This window comes from Diplotaxodon limnothrissa, linkage group LG3 (assembly GCF_057381915.1).
Source record: "Diplotaxodon limnothrissa isolate DT_005_m linkage group LG3, D_limnothrissa_male_GT1.1, whole genome shotgun sequence".
NCBI lineage: Eukaryota > Metazoa > Chordata > Actinopteri > Cichliformes > Cichlidae > Diplotaxodon > Diplotaxodon limnothrissa.
Window position 1 is genome coordinate 68,095,393 of NC_140598.1, and position 16,102 is coordinate 68,111,494.

Consider the following 16,102-nt stretch of genomic DNA (forward strand, 5'->3'; position numbering starts at 1 on the left):
CCGTTCTCATGATCATTTTGACCCCACGGGATGAGATCTTGCGTGGAGCCCCAGATCGAGGGAGATTATCAGTGGTCTTGTATGTCTTCCATTTTCTGATGATTGCTCCCACAGTTGATTTTTTCACACCAAGCTGCTTGCCTATTGTAGATTCACTCTTCCCAGTCTGGTGCAGGTCTACAATACTTTTCCTGGTGTCCTTCGAAAGCTCTTTGGTCTTGGCCATGGCGGAGTTTGGAGTCTGACTGTTTGAGGCTGTGGACAGGTGTCTTTTATACAGATGATGAGTTCAAACAGGTGCCATTCATACAGGTAACGAGTGGGGGACAGAAAAGCTTCTTACAGAAGACGTTACAGGTCTGTGAGAGCCAGAGATTTTCCTTGTTTGAGGTGACCAAATACTTATTTTCCACCCTGATTTACGAATAAATTCTTTACAAATCCTACCATGTGAATTCATGGATTTTTTTTTCACATTCTGTCTCTCACAGTTGAAGTGTACCTCTGGTGCAAATTACTGACCTCTGTCATCATTTTAAGTGGGGGAACTTGCACAATCGGTGGCTGACTAAATACTTTTTTGCCCCACTGTATTTGGAGAGGAGAGTGACTGCCGTTGGTTGAAAAGAGGGGTAAAAAAAACTTCAGTGGTGTGGAAACATTATGGGTTCGCGGAGTCAGACGTGGATCAAGTAGACACAGTGTGTAAACTTTGCTACGGTGTCGTAGCTGTACCACATAGCAGCACTGCAAAGTTCACTAAACATAGATGTTTACATTTTTCATTTATTTCTTATATTGCAAACATTTGCACTGTTATCAGTATTTGCACACTATTTTATATTATTTTTTAAAGTCATTATTCAATACATTTTATTGTTAACCCTTTAAAGCCAGTCAGAGCAGCACCCTCCATTTTGTGTAACTATTTTTAAATCCCTGTAGAACCTGAACCGTGTAAGCTGGCGCAATAATTTTTTTTTTGCATATGAAACCGGAGGAGTTGTACTTACATCTTATGCCATCAGCTTGTCCTCGGTCACGGTTTCCTTCCACATAAAGCTTTGCAAAAATTGCATAAAAAGCACTTGCAGGAACAAAAACATAATATTCCAGAAACTTTGCCGATCCGATCAGCTGTTCGTAACACTTCCCACAGTGAAACAGACGTCAGCGTGAACGATCGCATGTCCACCATTTCCTGCCAGAAACCGGAAGTGACGTCATCTTCGCGGAAAATGTAGTTTTTTACTTGTAGGCCTTAAAAGCCTATACTGGTGTTTTTATAAGTCATGTTTGACTTTTCTGAATAGTTTCTGTGATGCTTAGAACTCATATTGCACTGCTGGAAATAGTTTATTTTGATGCACATGCTGTTTTCTTTGCAAATTTGAATCATGGGATTGTTTTTTTGTTTTTCCTGCAGTATATAAAAATTGCTTTATCTCCAAAACAAAACTATGAAGACACTCAAAATAAATCTCCTGTTGTTGTAAACTATTTTTTGTATTTAAAGTTTTGAGGGATAAACCTCTTAAATTTCTCCAAGTAGAAATATATGTAAAAAACAAAAACAAAAATGATTTTCAATTTTTTTGTAGTTTATTGCACTTTTTTGCAATTAATGTAGTTACTATGGACTTAATGCATACATATTATTAAAATATGGGCTATAACAGTTGTATTGATGTATAGCAACTTGAAATGCTCCCAATGGCACTATAACATGTAAAAAAAATAATATAAGCTCTGGCGGACTTGGTTCTATAGTAGGTCTTAAAGGGTTCAATAAATATCGTCAAATAATCGAGATCTCAATTTCAGTGAAAATAATCGTGATTATCATTTTTGCCATAATTGAGCAGCCCTAGCTGGCATCAGCAACTAGCAGAGGCCCTTGTTCATTGTGGATGCCAACAGCCAGCAACATACTCCCTTGTGTATTGTCGATGGCAACAGCCAGCAACACAGGCCCAGGTGAAATTTAGCTGGCCTCAGCCAGTAACACAAGACCTGGTGTAATGTGGATGGCCTCAGACAGTAGCACAAGCCCCGGTGAATTGTAGATGGCCTCAGCCGGCAACATACTCCCTGGTGAAATGTACATGGTATCAGCCAGGAGCACAGGCCCTGGAGTGGTGAATATGGCCTCACAGGGAGCAGTGGCAATGATGCAATGTGGATGGCCTCAGCCAGCACCACTGGCCCTGGTGTGGTGATGATGGCCTCACAGGAAACACTGGCAGTAGTGTAATGTGGATTGCCTCAGCCAACAACACCGGCCCTGGTGAAATGTACATGATATCGACCAGCACCACAGGCCCTAATGTGGATGGCATCAACAAGCAGGCCCTGGTGGGGTGAAGATGGCCTCACAGGAAGCACTGTCCCTGGTGTAATGTGGATTGTAGAAGCTGGCATCACAGTCCCCTGTTGTCCTGTTGTCCCCGGTTTTGCAGCTGTTTGACCTAAGATTTTCAAGTTATTCACATAATGAAAACCTATACTTTGTTTCGGGCGAGTTCCCCATTCAAATGCATGTATTAGTGAGAAACGCACTGTCTTGACGAAATAAAGCATTTTTGTACAACTTCATATAAATAGCTGTAACTTTTGATAGAAGACTCAGACACACATATTTATGGCTTTATCCAACACGTTCTCACTCCCAACTCGTCAAACGTGTGACGCATGGTCAGGCTCCCTCTGCTTCACTTATCGACGCACAGGGTACCCCCCTCGCGTCGAGAATTGATGTGCAGGGTCCTCTCATTGAATACTATAGAGCTCCCTAAACGTTGCTTATTGACGACAAGAGATTGCCGTGGTAGAGCCTGTTGTCTGTATATTTATATATTTCCGAAATCACATTGTAGTGACGTATACTGAACACAATAAATTATATAATGTAAACAACTACCTGAAAAACAGGTAGAACGATACTTTTGTATCGTTTATTGCATTTATGGAGGGAGTGATGTATGCTGGGTAATGGCACAGCTAGCGACTGGGTGACTTTATTCACCCGCTTCGGCTGTTATCAGTCCATACAATGGGCGTTATTAGCACAAATCAGTCCCATAGATATGGGCCATCTCCTGCTAGATTGTTCAGAAGGTTGTTATCATCCATCCAGATGGAGGATCACTAACAGGAGCGTGGAAGACTCCAGAATCCACTCTGGCTGGAATCCGGTGGATATGCAGTGTGTACAGGTAAGACCATTTAAACGGACAGCATTTAAAAGTCAGCGAGTGTCAATAATGTTAATGTGCTTATGTTAGTAATACACCGAGTGCTAATATAACAGCTTTAAGATGCATTTGTAGATATTATTACGTGTTTTACCGTCTTTATGGTGCTAGCTTAAAGTTACGGTGTAAACGTTAGCTTATATTGGAGTAAAGCTGTTACTGTTTAAACGATGCTAGCACAGAAATATTAGCTTCTGTCATGACTGATGAAGTTACTAGTTAATAAAGTTTCCAGTAAAGTGTTTAATCGCAGCCACAGATTGACAGCAAATATCTCGATTAGCTTCAGTGCATCTATAATAAATATGTGCAAGTTTCAGTGCTTCGTTTAAACTGTATGATACTTATACTGACCCAGGGTCAGTGTAAAATACAATCCTAGCTGTGTGAACAAAGCCTGGCTCCTTTAATCCTGCATGACAAACCTCAGGATGCAGGTTATTATTACTCTTTCCTGCTGGCACACCTGTCACACCTGAGAGTCAGCTAGAAACTTACAGTGACGTGGACATCATGCAAAGACTGCCAGACTCTGTAATTCTGCAAATGATCAGTGACTCAGGTTAACACTAAACTTTAAACGGCACCTCTGTGTGCTGAACATCTAGGATTGAGTCAGGCTGCATTGACTGTGGGACTTTAATGTGTTAAAAGCAGGTTGAAGACGGCTCAGAAACATTTGAAGATTAAAATTTAGCATTATGGCTGCTGGTAGTTTGTAAAGCCTCTACTCAGCTGTATTTTTGTTACTAATTTATGTTTGTTGTTGTTTAACACAGATTTCAGAAGAGCAAATATGCTTAATAGTTTTACTAGATTTCATTTGTCAGTGTGGGACTGTTGAGTCACCTGAAGAACTCATTTCATTCATTCTCCACATGATGTTCATTTACAGAAATGTTTCACAGGAACTGATTTCTCCCAAAGGGTGAACTAGTGTGTTTCCATAGATTATCTCTGTATGAATGTACTTTTAAATGAAGGCAAGTGTTTGTCCTTTTTTGTTCCTCAGTTACAGTACGTGATATCAAGGGCAGGCGGTCAACACTGAGGGAAGACAAGAAGCAGACGTACTTCCAAGAGGGAGCTGCAGTGAGGACAGAGCCAGGTCACTGAGGTCAGAGGTCAGAATCTGAAACAGCTCAGGTTTATATTTTAGGTGTTATAAAAAAATCAAAATGTATTTATAAAGAAACCTTTAAATAATAGTCATAATTATGATTATTATAAGAAATATCAAACATTTAAGTGGATTTTCTGTTACACATATTGTGTTAGCCCTGCAATAAACTGGCAGCCTGTCTCTGTCCTGTATCAGCTGGGATAGGCTTCATCCTCCCGCAATCCTGAATTGGATACATTGTATTCCAATTATGTAATCTGATCATTTACAAACTCAAGGTATCTAATCAAATTGTAAGTAATAATTATAAAATGGGAAAGCAGAAATAAGTGTGACATGAATGTAAATGTGTGAGCTGACATAGAGGACAGCTACATGCAGTCTGAAAAACCTTTGTTGTCAAGTTTGCAGGTATATCAGCACGAGACATTCTTACATAGAAGAGACGTTAAAGTCTCTAACTCAGTGAAGCATTATTGGTCCCGTCTGTTTGGATAAATATAGTAAGTTGATGTACGTCCATTTATTGACACATTTTCTTAAGTGCTTATCCAGTTCAGGATCACAGTGGAGCTGCAGCTGGATATGTTCAGTAAATAAACCTTACAAAAGTTAACAATAAACCTGCATCCCTGTATGTTGTTGTCCACAGGATGAGAAAATCAAACTGGGAGACAGTGGAACATGTTAATAAATGTTTGTGTGTTTATGCCTGTGTCTTTCACAGGAGGCGCTGGAAGGTTTCCCTAATAGCTCCTGTTGAATCAAAGCAGAACCATAAAGGTTGCTGGATTGCATGATGGCCTTACCCCTGAGCAGTCATCCTGTTAAAGGAGGAACCAGTTAGAAGCTGTTTTCAAAGTAGCTGAGCAGATTTCATCTCAAGTAAGCAATTAACTGTTTGTTCATCTGTTCTGCCACTTAAAGAGCATTTAAGGACGTCTTTTGAGTGTCCAGTTGAATTAATTCTACTGGCTCTCATGGTCATTTGTTATTATAGACATATTTTTCATCTTCATCCAGCTATTTAGTAAATTCTATCTATTTAGTAATATCCGTCAGCTATAAAATGTAATATAAATATAAAAATATCTAAATATCTACTGTCCTTTATGTTTTAATGATGTAAGTCTGTTATCGTGTTACATTAGCATTCCTCACATATCAATGAGATGCTGTACAGTACAATCCTACTGACACAGCAGAGGGATAACGACGGCTATTCAACATCATCGTTACACGACACATTTTGAGCTGCATGACGCAGACAAAGTGACTAAATCATATTTTTTGTGGTTTATTGTCTTCAAACCAGCAGACAAAGCTGATGGCAGAAGATGTCGGAGAAGAACTTCAGGCCGTGGACTGAAAAGGTCTTTTTTTCTTGTTATCAAAGACATTTGGAGTGACGGCTTCTACAACTGGTTGTGCTAAAGTAAAGCTTACAGTCTAAGAAATCACAGTGTTGATATTCAGCACAAAGAGAAAAGCTCACTTGTTTGAATTTATTTACAATCATAGTTTTATAAATTCTGACTGTAAACATCTTTTACAGCTTTGATATTGTTTGACACTCGATATCAGGTTTAATTTAAAGGTTTCTGTGTCCCAATGAGCCATTTACAATGACCAGTGTTTCACTTTAACTGTAACACATTCATTATTTAGATTCAACATTTCTAAGAGAAATAACTGAATGTAAAAAACGGCAGCCCTCAGGCCAGGTTTAATTGATAGAGATATATGCATGCATTATGAAATTTATGTATCCCAGATAATTGTTATTCATCTAGTCATGGCAGACCCACCTCTTCCTCCCTAGTTAACTGCAACCCAAAAGAACTAGTGGGGCTATTTACACACTCACAACCAGTGTGGGGTAAAAAGAGCCACCAAAAAGCTGTCAGCCACAGATGTGCTAGAAGAGTTAGAAGCTCTACTTATGGAGAAACTTTCTAAGTCTAACAGGGGACAGGTACTCCTGCCCAAATAACATGATATAACCCCACATACAGCCCAGCCATAAAATGAACCAAGTCATTTAGTTAAAGACAGCATGGGACCAAATGCCTGCACCAACCTGGCATTTCTTCCTCCTGAATTAAATGAATGAATGGATGATAGTTAAATGACTACAAACCTAAAGCCACTAGTTCCCACACTGGAGCTCCCTGACACTGTGTGTTAACCGTATTTAGCTTGTATCAACAGTTGTAACAGGCTAAGCCACTTGAGACACTGCATTGAATTTGTTCCTGTCTTAATGATTTCAGCTGACTGGTTTCAGCTCAGATGTTCTGTTTTTTCCTTTCAGTAGATCAAATCAGCTCGTGCTCCTTCTGCTTCCAATTTAATGGCAAGAAGAAGAAGAATAAGAATGCTTCAGCGAAGTGGCGTTCATGGTCTCAGTGAACAGTCACACACTGCATGTATTTTTAAAAGCAACATGTCTGTTCACCACAACAATGGAGATCTGTAATATTAGTGCAGCTACGGTTTGTTCTTGAACATCAGTTCTGTTTTCTACTTTGATCACTTACAAATGAAACTAATGACAAACATGAACAGCTGTGCTTATTTCTGAGACATGAGTTTTTGAATGTGTTCATATTTACACAGTGTGCATCTGTATGCTGAAACTGTGATGGTGAACCTGAGGTGATGGTCAACAGAAGGCAAATATATATCAATATAAAACAATATTGAAGTAATGTCTTTACTCTCTGCAGTGTGTGGACGCTGTGCACGCAATCACCTTATTTACCGTAGTAAACACTCACCGCTAGCTCACGTGACTGACTGTCTCCATGGTTACATCGTATATTATTAGCTATGTAAACAGCTTCCAAAGATACCGCCATAGCTCTCTGCAGCTGTAACACTTTCACACTTTGCAAATCATTTCATGTTTTGTTTTGTTTTTTTGTTTTTTTAAACGTATGTTTATTTGTTTTTTCAACAGTATCAACACCAACATAAAATGAACGTATGGCAGTCATTAAAATAATAATAATAACAACACTAATAATAATAATGATAATAATAATAATATTAATAGTAAGAACGATAATTGAAGTGTTAATCCTAAAAGATTCCAAATAAATGCATGATTAAATAAATTAAGATAGCAAACCATACAAATAAATACAATTTAAAAAAAAATCATAATATAGGTTACACAGTACATTCCCAACAGCAAGTCAGACATTATTCACTCCCCCCCCCCCCCACATCCCCATTCCTCGGTAGATCCAAAAATATCTTCCAGATGTTGTAAAATTCAGAAGCCTTCTTTCTAACAATATAGGTCAGTTTATCAAGAGCTAAACTCGATGTTAAGTTATTTAACCAGTGGTTAAAAGAGGGGCAACCAACATTCTTCCAGCATAAGGCAATACAGCGTTTGGCCTGTAGCAAACAAAGATCGACCAGAGTGCAGTCATCTGGATACAAGCCTAAAATGCATAACTTAGGGCAAAGCGGTACAGGAGAAGGTGTGATCTGAGAGATATATTTTAACACAGAGCTCCAAAATTTTTGGATCTCTTCACATTTCCACAGGCAGTGGTATAGTGTACCCTGATGTCTATTACACTTATAGCATAGATCAATTATCCATCCATCCATTCACTTCCGCTTATCCTTTTCAGGGTCGCGGGGGGGGTGCTGGAGACTATCCCAGCTGTCATAGGGCGAGAGGCGGGGTACACCCTGGACAGGTCGCCAGTCTGTCGCAGGGCTAACACACAGGGACAGACAACCATTCGCACTCACATATTTACAGCTAGTGGCAATTTGGATTATCCAATTAACCTATCCCCACAAGCTGCATATGTCTTTGGACGGTGGGAGGAAGCCGGAGTACCCGGAGAGAACCCACGCAAAACATGTAAACTCCACACAGAAAGACCCCAGCCTGATTTTGGAATTGAACTCAGGACCTTCTTGCTGTGCGGCAACAGTGCTAACCACCGTGCCACCGTGCAGATCAATTATATTAGGATCAAATTAATTTCATTGTACAGGGGATATGTATGTTCGCATTATCCAATTAAATTGTATCATCCCCAAATGAGTGTTAATGGTTTGAGTGTGTGTTTTTGAACATATTTTACCCCATTCAGTATATGAAATATCTTCTTGTAAGTCACTAATCCACTCCCGTCTTTTACTATCAGAGTTGTCCTTATGGTTTTCAACTAACATGCTATAAAACTGGGACACCAGTCTTTTACTAAAACAGTTTTTTGTAACATGAGTTTCTAGGATGGAGAGTGGGGGTTGATGCACTGCATTGTTTAAGTGTGCCAGAATAAAACTTCTAAGTTGTAGATACTTAAAAAAGTGTTTCTGCGGTAAATCAAACTTTGCCCTTAATTCACTGAATGGCATTAGAGAATATTCCTCATATACGTCCTGTAGTTTCGCAATGCCCTTGTTCAGCCAAGCTTTAAAGCCCATGTCATTCTTAGCCGGGGCAAAGAGTTCATTACCCCAAATTGGGGAGAAACAGGACAACCCAGGAGAGTCATTCAACATTTTTGTACTTCATGCCAAACAACAACAGTGTTTTTTTTACAAAGGGATTAGTAGTAATTCTCTTTAAAGTTTTGAAGGGTGCTGAGTATAAATAGCTATTTAACGACAGACCCTTTGAGGACATTCTTTCAGTTGCTAACCAGGGAAGGGAAATATCGTTTGAAAACCAAAACATAGTGGTCCTCAGCTGAGCAGCCCAATAGTACCATTTTAAATTTGGAAATTGTAGTCCTCCCCTATCATATGGTAAATACAAGAGGGAGAGTCTGAGTCTTGGCTTCCTATTGTTCCAGATGAAATTAGAAAGAAGCTTTCTGGTCTTGGAAAAAAAAGAAGGAGGAGGGGCCAGCGGAATTGACTGAAAGATATATAGGAATTTAGGTATTTAGGAATTTAGTTATTTTTACTATGTTTATTCTTCCCAGTAAAGAAAGAGGCAATGATATTAATCTAGTGATCTCATCCGACAACCCTTTGACCAAGGGCTCATAATTGGCTGAACTAAGATTGCTTATCGTTGGGGTTACTCTGATGCCTAAATATTTAAATCCCTCTGCGGCATTCACAAATGGGTGGGATACAACTGGTTTCAACCTGTCGTTCATATTTAAAAACAGAATGGATGATTTTTCTTGGTTCACTTTGAACCCAGAGAAACTGCCAAATTGATCGAATAGCTTCAGGAGAGAGTGTAGCATCTCCCCGATTACACATCCAACATGGCGCCGCGTATGGATGCCCTGGTGCTTCAGTGCGTTACTTCTGTTTTGTTTTTGTGCATAACTTCTGTGTCTGGGCACTCCTCTGGATATTCTTACACCAGAGAAGAGCTTCTTAACTACAGGACTACAACACCTGTGGATTTACTTCCAATATTTGTCGCATCTGCAGCAGATTTACTGCAGACTCTGATCAGGAAAGTGAGATGCCGAAAGAGAGGAAAGCGAGCCGGCGCACTCGTGCGTCTGAGGAGACGCGGACTGCGAACTGCTCTTCCTGGGATCTTCCTTTCCAATGTACGCTCACTCAGGAATAAGATAGACGAGCTGGCCCTGATGAGAAGCATGAACAGAGACTTTGCCTCCTCCTGTGTCTTATGTTTTACCGAGTCGTGGCTCTGTGAGGACATCCTGGACTGCGCGCTCAAGCTGGAGGGCTTTCATCTGCTGCGCACGGACCGGCAGGCCTCTCTCTCTGGTAAGACCAAAGGTGGAGGTGTCTGCTTCTACATTAATAGTGGCTGGTGCACAGATGTAACAGTGATTGCTCAGCACTGCTCTTCCTCTCTGGAATACCTTTTTATTCACTGCAAACCGTTTTATTCTCCGCGGGAGTTTGCTTCATTCATCCTGGCCGCTGTTTACATCCCGCCATGGATGTGCAGGCAGCTCAGTGCGCACTCGCGGAGCAGATACTGCACATGGAGCGGACATTCCCGGACTCTCTCGTTATTGCTCTTGGGGACTTTAACAAAGCCAATCTGAGCCATGAACTTCCCAAATACAAGCAGTATATTAAATGCCCGACCAGAGAGGAGAGGACATTAGACCACTGTTACAGAACGATCAGCGGGGCCTATTGCGCGGTGCCCTGCGCTTCACTCGGACTTTCTGACCACGTCATGATCCACCTAATCCCCGCGTACAGACAGAGGCTGAAGCTCTCCAAACCTGTCGTGAGGACCAAAAAACTGTGGAGCAACGAGGCTGTGGAGGAGCTTCGCACGTGTTTGGAGTCTACAGACTGGGACACAATGAAGGCTGCTTCTAACAGCTTGGATGAGTTTACGGACACTGTCACCTCCTATATCCACTTCTGTGAGGACAGCATTGTGCCATCACACACCAGGGTGAGTTATAACAACAACAAACCCTGGTTTACTCCTAAACTCAAAAAGCTGTGGCTGGAAAAGAGAAAGGCGTTCAGAAGCGGAGACAGGGACTGCTACAGAGAGGCCAAGTACAGGTTCACTAAAGAAGTGGACATTGCTAAACATCAGCACTCTGAGAAGATGCAGCAGCAGATCTCAGAGAATGACTCGGCCTCTGTGTGGAAAGGTTTTAGGAATATCACCAACTACAAGCCTAAAACCCCCACTCCACTGATGACTTGCTCTTGGCCAACACCCTCAACGACTTTTACTGCCGTTTTGACGAGCCATCAGGCAGCCTTCACACCTCCAACGGCCCCAACAATAGAGGCACTTTGGACACTCATTCCCTCACCTCTCCCCCCTCCATAGAGCCATCACCACCTTCAAACTGTTCACCTACAACACCCCCCTCCTCACCCCACACAAAAGAGGATTTCACACCACCTCCTCCCACCACAACTCTTCATATTCATGAAGCAGATGTGAGGAAGCAGTTTAAGAGTCTGAATGCTCGAAAAGCTCCCGGCCCAGACGGTGTGTCTCCTGCCACCCTCAGACACTGTGCAAACGAGCTGGCCCCAGAGTTTTCTGGCATTTTCAACTCCTCACTGCAGGCATGTCATGTGCCTGCCTGCTTCAAGTCCTCTACCACAATCCCTGTCCCCAAGAAACCCAGGATCACTGGACTAAATGACTACAGACCTGTGGCTCTGACATCTGTGGTCATGAAGTCATTTGAGCGCCTGGTTCTCTTCTATCTCAAGACCCTCACGGCCCCCCTCCTGGACCCCCTGCAGTTTGCATACAGAGCCAACAGGTCTGTAGATGACGCCATCAACATGGCCCTACACTTCATCCTGCAGCATCTGGACTCCCCAGGAACCTACGCCAGGATCCTGTTTGTGGACTTCAGCTCTGCCTTCAACACCATCCTTCCAGACCATCTCCAAGGCAAGCTTTCCCAGATGAATGTGCCTGATCCCATCTGCCGGTGGATCACTGACTTCCTGACGGACAGGAAGCAGCATGTGAGGCTGGGAAAGAATGTCTCGGACTCCCGGACCATCAGCACCGGCTCCCCTCAGGGCTGTGTTCTGTCTCCTCTGCTCTTCTCCCTGTATACCAACTGCTGCACCTCCACCCACCAGTCTGTCAAGCTAATCAAGTTTGCAGATGACACCACCGTTATTGGACTCATCTCGGACGGGGATGAGTCTGCCTACAGGAGGGAGTCAAAGGAGCTTGCAAAGTCGCTCACAGTGGACATAGATGTCCACTGTGAGCGACCATCTTTGAACAGAGGCGGGGGTTTACCACACCAACTCTCTGCCATCTATAATCCAGTTTTTGAGATCCCTTCCCAGACGCCTTAACGCCCACTCACATCCTGGGCCATCTGACCTCAGGAATTCGCATGATAAGGTGGGGCCAGGTTTCACAATGAACACACCCGAAACTCTGGCTGATTGGGTCCCACACCCAATTTCACACCTTGGCCCAGGTGATTAGAGGATCATCAGGGGGTCCTTTTGTCCCTCTGTGGGGGTCACTCCCACTAGGTTTATATCTGGGACTCTCCACCATTTGACCTTAGAACTGAAGAAACTTCTCGGATGAGAGGTGAAACGTCTTCAAGCAACTTAAAGAAGTCCAGACGCTTTTCTTTGCAAGCTCCTTTGACTACGATGACCTGGATGACTGAGAACCTTCACAGACATACAGGAGGGAGGTTGAACATCTGGTGTCCTGGTGCAGCCACAACAACCTGGTGCTGAATGCCCAGAAGACAGTGGAGATTATTGTGGACTTCAGGAAGCACACAGCCCCACTCCCCCCCATCATTCTGACTGACACCCCCATCACCTCTGTGGACTCATTCCGCTTCCTGGGTACCACCATCACCCAGGACCTGAAGTGGGAGCCCACCATCACCTCCGTCATTAAGAAAGCCCAGCAGAGGATGTACTTCCTGAGGCAGCTGAAGAAATTCAACCTGCCAACACGGACGATGATGCAATTCTACACTGCAATCATCGAGTCCATCCTCACCTCCTCCATCACCGTGTGGTATGCTGGAGCCACTATCAGGCACAAACAGAGACTGCAGCGTGTTGTGCGCTCTGCTGAGAAGGTGATTGGCTGCAGACTCCCATCTCTGCAGGACCTGTACACCTCCAGGACACTGGGGCGTGCAGCTCGGATCTCAGCTGACCCTTCTCACCCTGGACACAGTCTGTTTGACCTGCTCCCCTCAGGCAGGAGGCTCCGGTCCATTCGGACCAGAATCTCTCGCCATAAGAACAGTTTCTTCCCCTCTGCTGTTGGACACATGAACAATAACCGTATGACTGTTCCCACCACTAACACATGACCCTACGCTGTGTTCACTGCATCATTCCATGTTTGGCACTGATCACCACCTGCACTCATGTATATATCTATCTACTTAGCACTTTAATTCTTATTCTTATTTTTATTTTTTCAAGTCTATTTAAGCGTAATTTATGACAGTATGTTTGCACTGAAGCACCACAGCAATTTCCTAATGTTGTAAACCTGCTCAACATTTGGCAATAAAACCCTTTCTGATTCTGATTTTAAAATATCTTTAATAATAATAATGTAACTGTAACTTCGGTCGTTGCTGTGCTTTTTTGGAAATCGAATTTCCCAGAGGAACCCACCCGAGGGATTAATAAAGTTCTATCTTATCTTATCTTATCTTAATTAACTTCTCAAATTGACTAAATATGTGTAAAGGAATTCTTCATGGAAACATAATTGAACTGTGGGGCCACCATGATTTTAATCACATTAATTTTACCCCATAGTGTAAGATTCAATTTACCCCATTTATCCAGATTTGTTTTTATCTTTAGGAGGAGAGGTTCCATATTTGAAAGCATAATATCCTCCAGTTTGGGTTTTAATAATATTCCTAAATACTTCATACCTGAAGGTAAGTAACTGTCATTAAAAAAAACCAAAAACAAACCTGAACAAAACGGACACCCTTCTTTGCATAGCAACCCAAAACAACGTTGCTAAGACCCCCCTCCCTCCCCTCCTACCCAAGCCTAACTAACTTTAGCTTGAGACACTAAACTGTCCTTGGTCCGTGAGACACGCTAATCGTCCGACAGCAGCACCGCCGCCGCAGCCCCGTTGTGCCCATTATTTATTTGTTACCTTATTTTAAAATTCACATACACTTCTCCGATCTGTTACATCATGTCCTGCACTCCTCTAAGTCGACTCCTGCAGGAATTTCTCGGCCTCCTTTCCTTCTTTGAATGCTTTCTTCTGTCCGTTCCACGTAAAAATGAGTGTTGCAGGATACATCAGCCTATGCTTCACTTGTAGCTCTCGGAGTCGCTTCTTCACCGGGTTGAATGCCTTCCTCTTCTCCGCCAGCTCTCTTGTAACATCTTCAAAGAAGGAAAGCTTGGCGCCTTGCCAATCGACTCCACGCTTCTCTCTGGCCACCCGTAGTACTTTCTCCCTAGCAGATGAACGTAGAAAGCGGACATGTATCACCCTGGGAGGCTCGTTAGATTCCGGCATTGGTACAGGGGAACAATGCGCACGTTCAATTTCAAATTCACTTCCAGAAAGCTCAAGTGCTTTGGCCAGAATCTCCGTCACATATTTGTCCACGTTCCCAGGTGTCTCCACACCTTCTTTAAGTCCAATAATCCGTACATTGTTTCTCCTACTACGGTTTTCAAGGTCCTCCACTCGTGACCACAACGCCTCCATCCTTTTCTGGAATTTGCCCACTTTTGCCTCGGTAAGCACGCTGGCATCTTCCATGTCTGAGATACGTTGTTCCGCCTCTCCTAACCTCACTTTTATATCTTCCACCGAATCTTTTAGTTCTTTAGTGGCTTCTTTAATAGTGGTGACATCTTTTGCTACGACCTGAAGAGTAGCATTCATTTTCTTAATTTCCTCAAAAATGTCCTTTTTGCTCTCGCTCCCCATGCCTTCCTCAACTACTGCTGGAGAGGCGGCATCAGATGCAGGTGTATTTTCGGGCGGCTCCGGAGCGAGGCTAATGCTAGCTTGCTTCTTCCTTGTGGTAGCTCCCTTAAAAAAGTTTGCTTTGTTATTACCTGCCATTTTCCAAAGACGGTAATTCTTGAAAAACTTCAAAGTTGACAAGGGGTGTCCAATTTATGACTACAGCTGGAGTGTATGTTTATATATGATAATAACTCGTTACAAGCAATAGTTATCACTGTTCACGCAGTTAAAGGACAGTTTTCAGGAACTTACTAAAATATCGCCAGGAGCTCACAAAAATACGTGTGCCTAGTTCAGCGCCATAACCACACCCCCCTCATTTCATGTTTTTGATAGTTATGAAGACAGAATATGTTTTTAAGGTCATGCTAGGCGGTCTATGGTGGTTGCTGTGGACTTGGGTGGACCGCGTCCGATTCCTGTTATTAGCTGTCCGCCGTAGGAAGGCTGCGTTCCATTTACAAGTAGTGACAGTCTGCCGCAACTCGAACTCAAACCCCGCTTTGTTCTTTAATTATAGGCCTTTTATAGCCGTTCATGACACGCGCACACACACACACATAAAGCACTTTGCCTCACCATGAGAATGCAACTTTACCTAACCTAACCTTAAAGTATCTGATATAGGATAGAAAAATGAAGCAACCAGAGATTTAATGATGAATACTATGGGTTCTGTAGTTCACGTTTTACAGTCCTGAATGACTCTTTGCATATAAGGAGTTTAGAATGCACTTTACGTTTAGACTGTTGCTGTTTAATTTTTTACATTTGTGACAGGTGAGACCTGGAGACTTGGGACCGCCCCTGGTGGGCGGAGCTGGTCTTCGCTCCTTTCATAAGCGCAGGTGTGGGCAATTGGGTATTCCTTTGCAAACCTGAAGCTGTGAGTGCGTGGTCCGAGTTGGGCACGTTGGTGTTTCTTAACTATGAAAGTCTGATACGCGTCCTCCCCTAAACTTCTGTTAGAACGGTAGGTTACACAATATTTACACCACTTGAGCTCTGGCTGTTGGCAGAGGTTTACAGTTATTTGCACCCTTGTAGGTGGGAAACATTGCTCCCGTGAGAACGGTATAGTGGACTTCATCGCCACTGACCCACATTTATTAGGGTGTGACACGAACTTGTGGACAGGTAACAAAACCAATTCAGTGGAGGAATATTCCTGTGTTTTATTGTCCAGCTAGTGATCTCCTGCCTTTTATTCACAGAGTACCGAACTGCTGCTTTGCCAGGTGGATTTCTGGCTGCGGGCAAAGGACCCGACACATCAGTGGGTTTTAA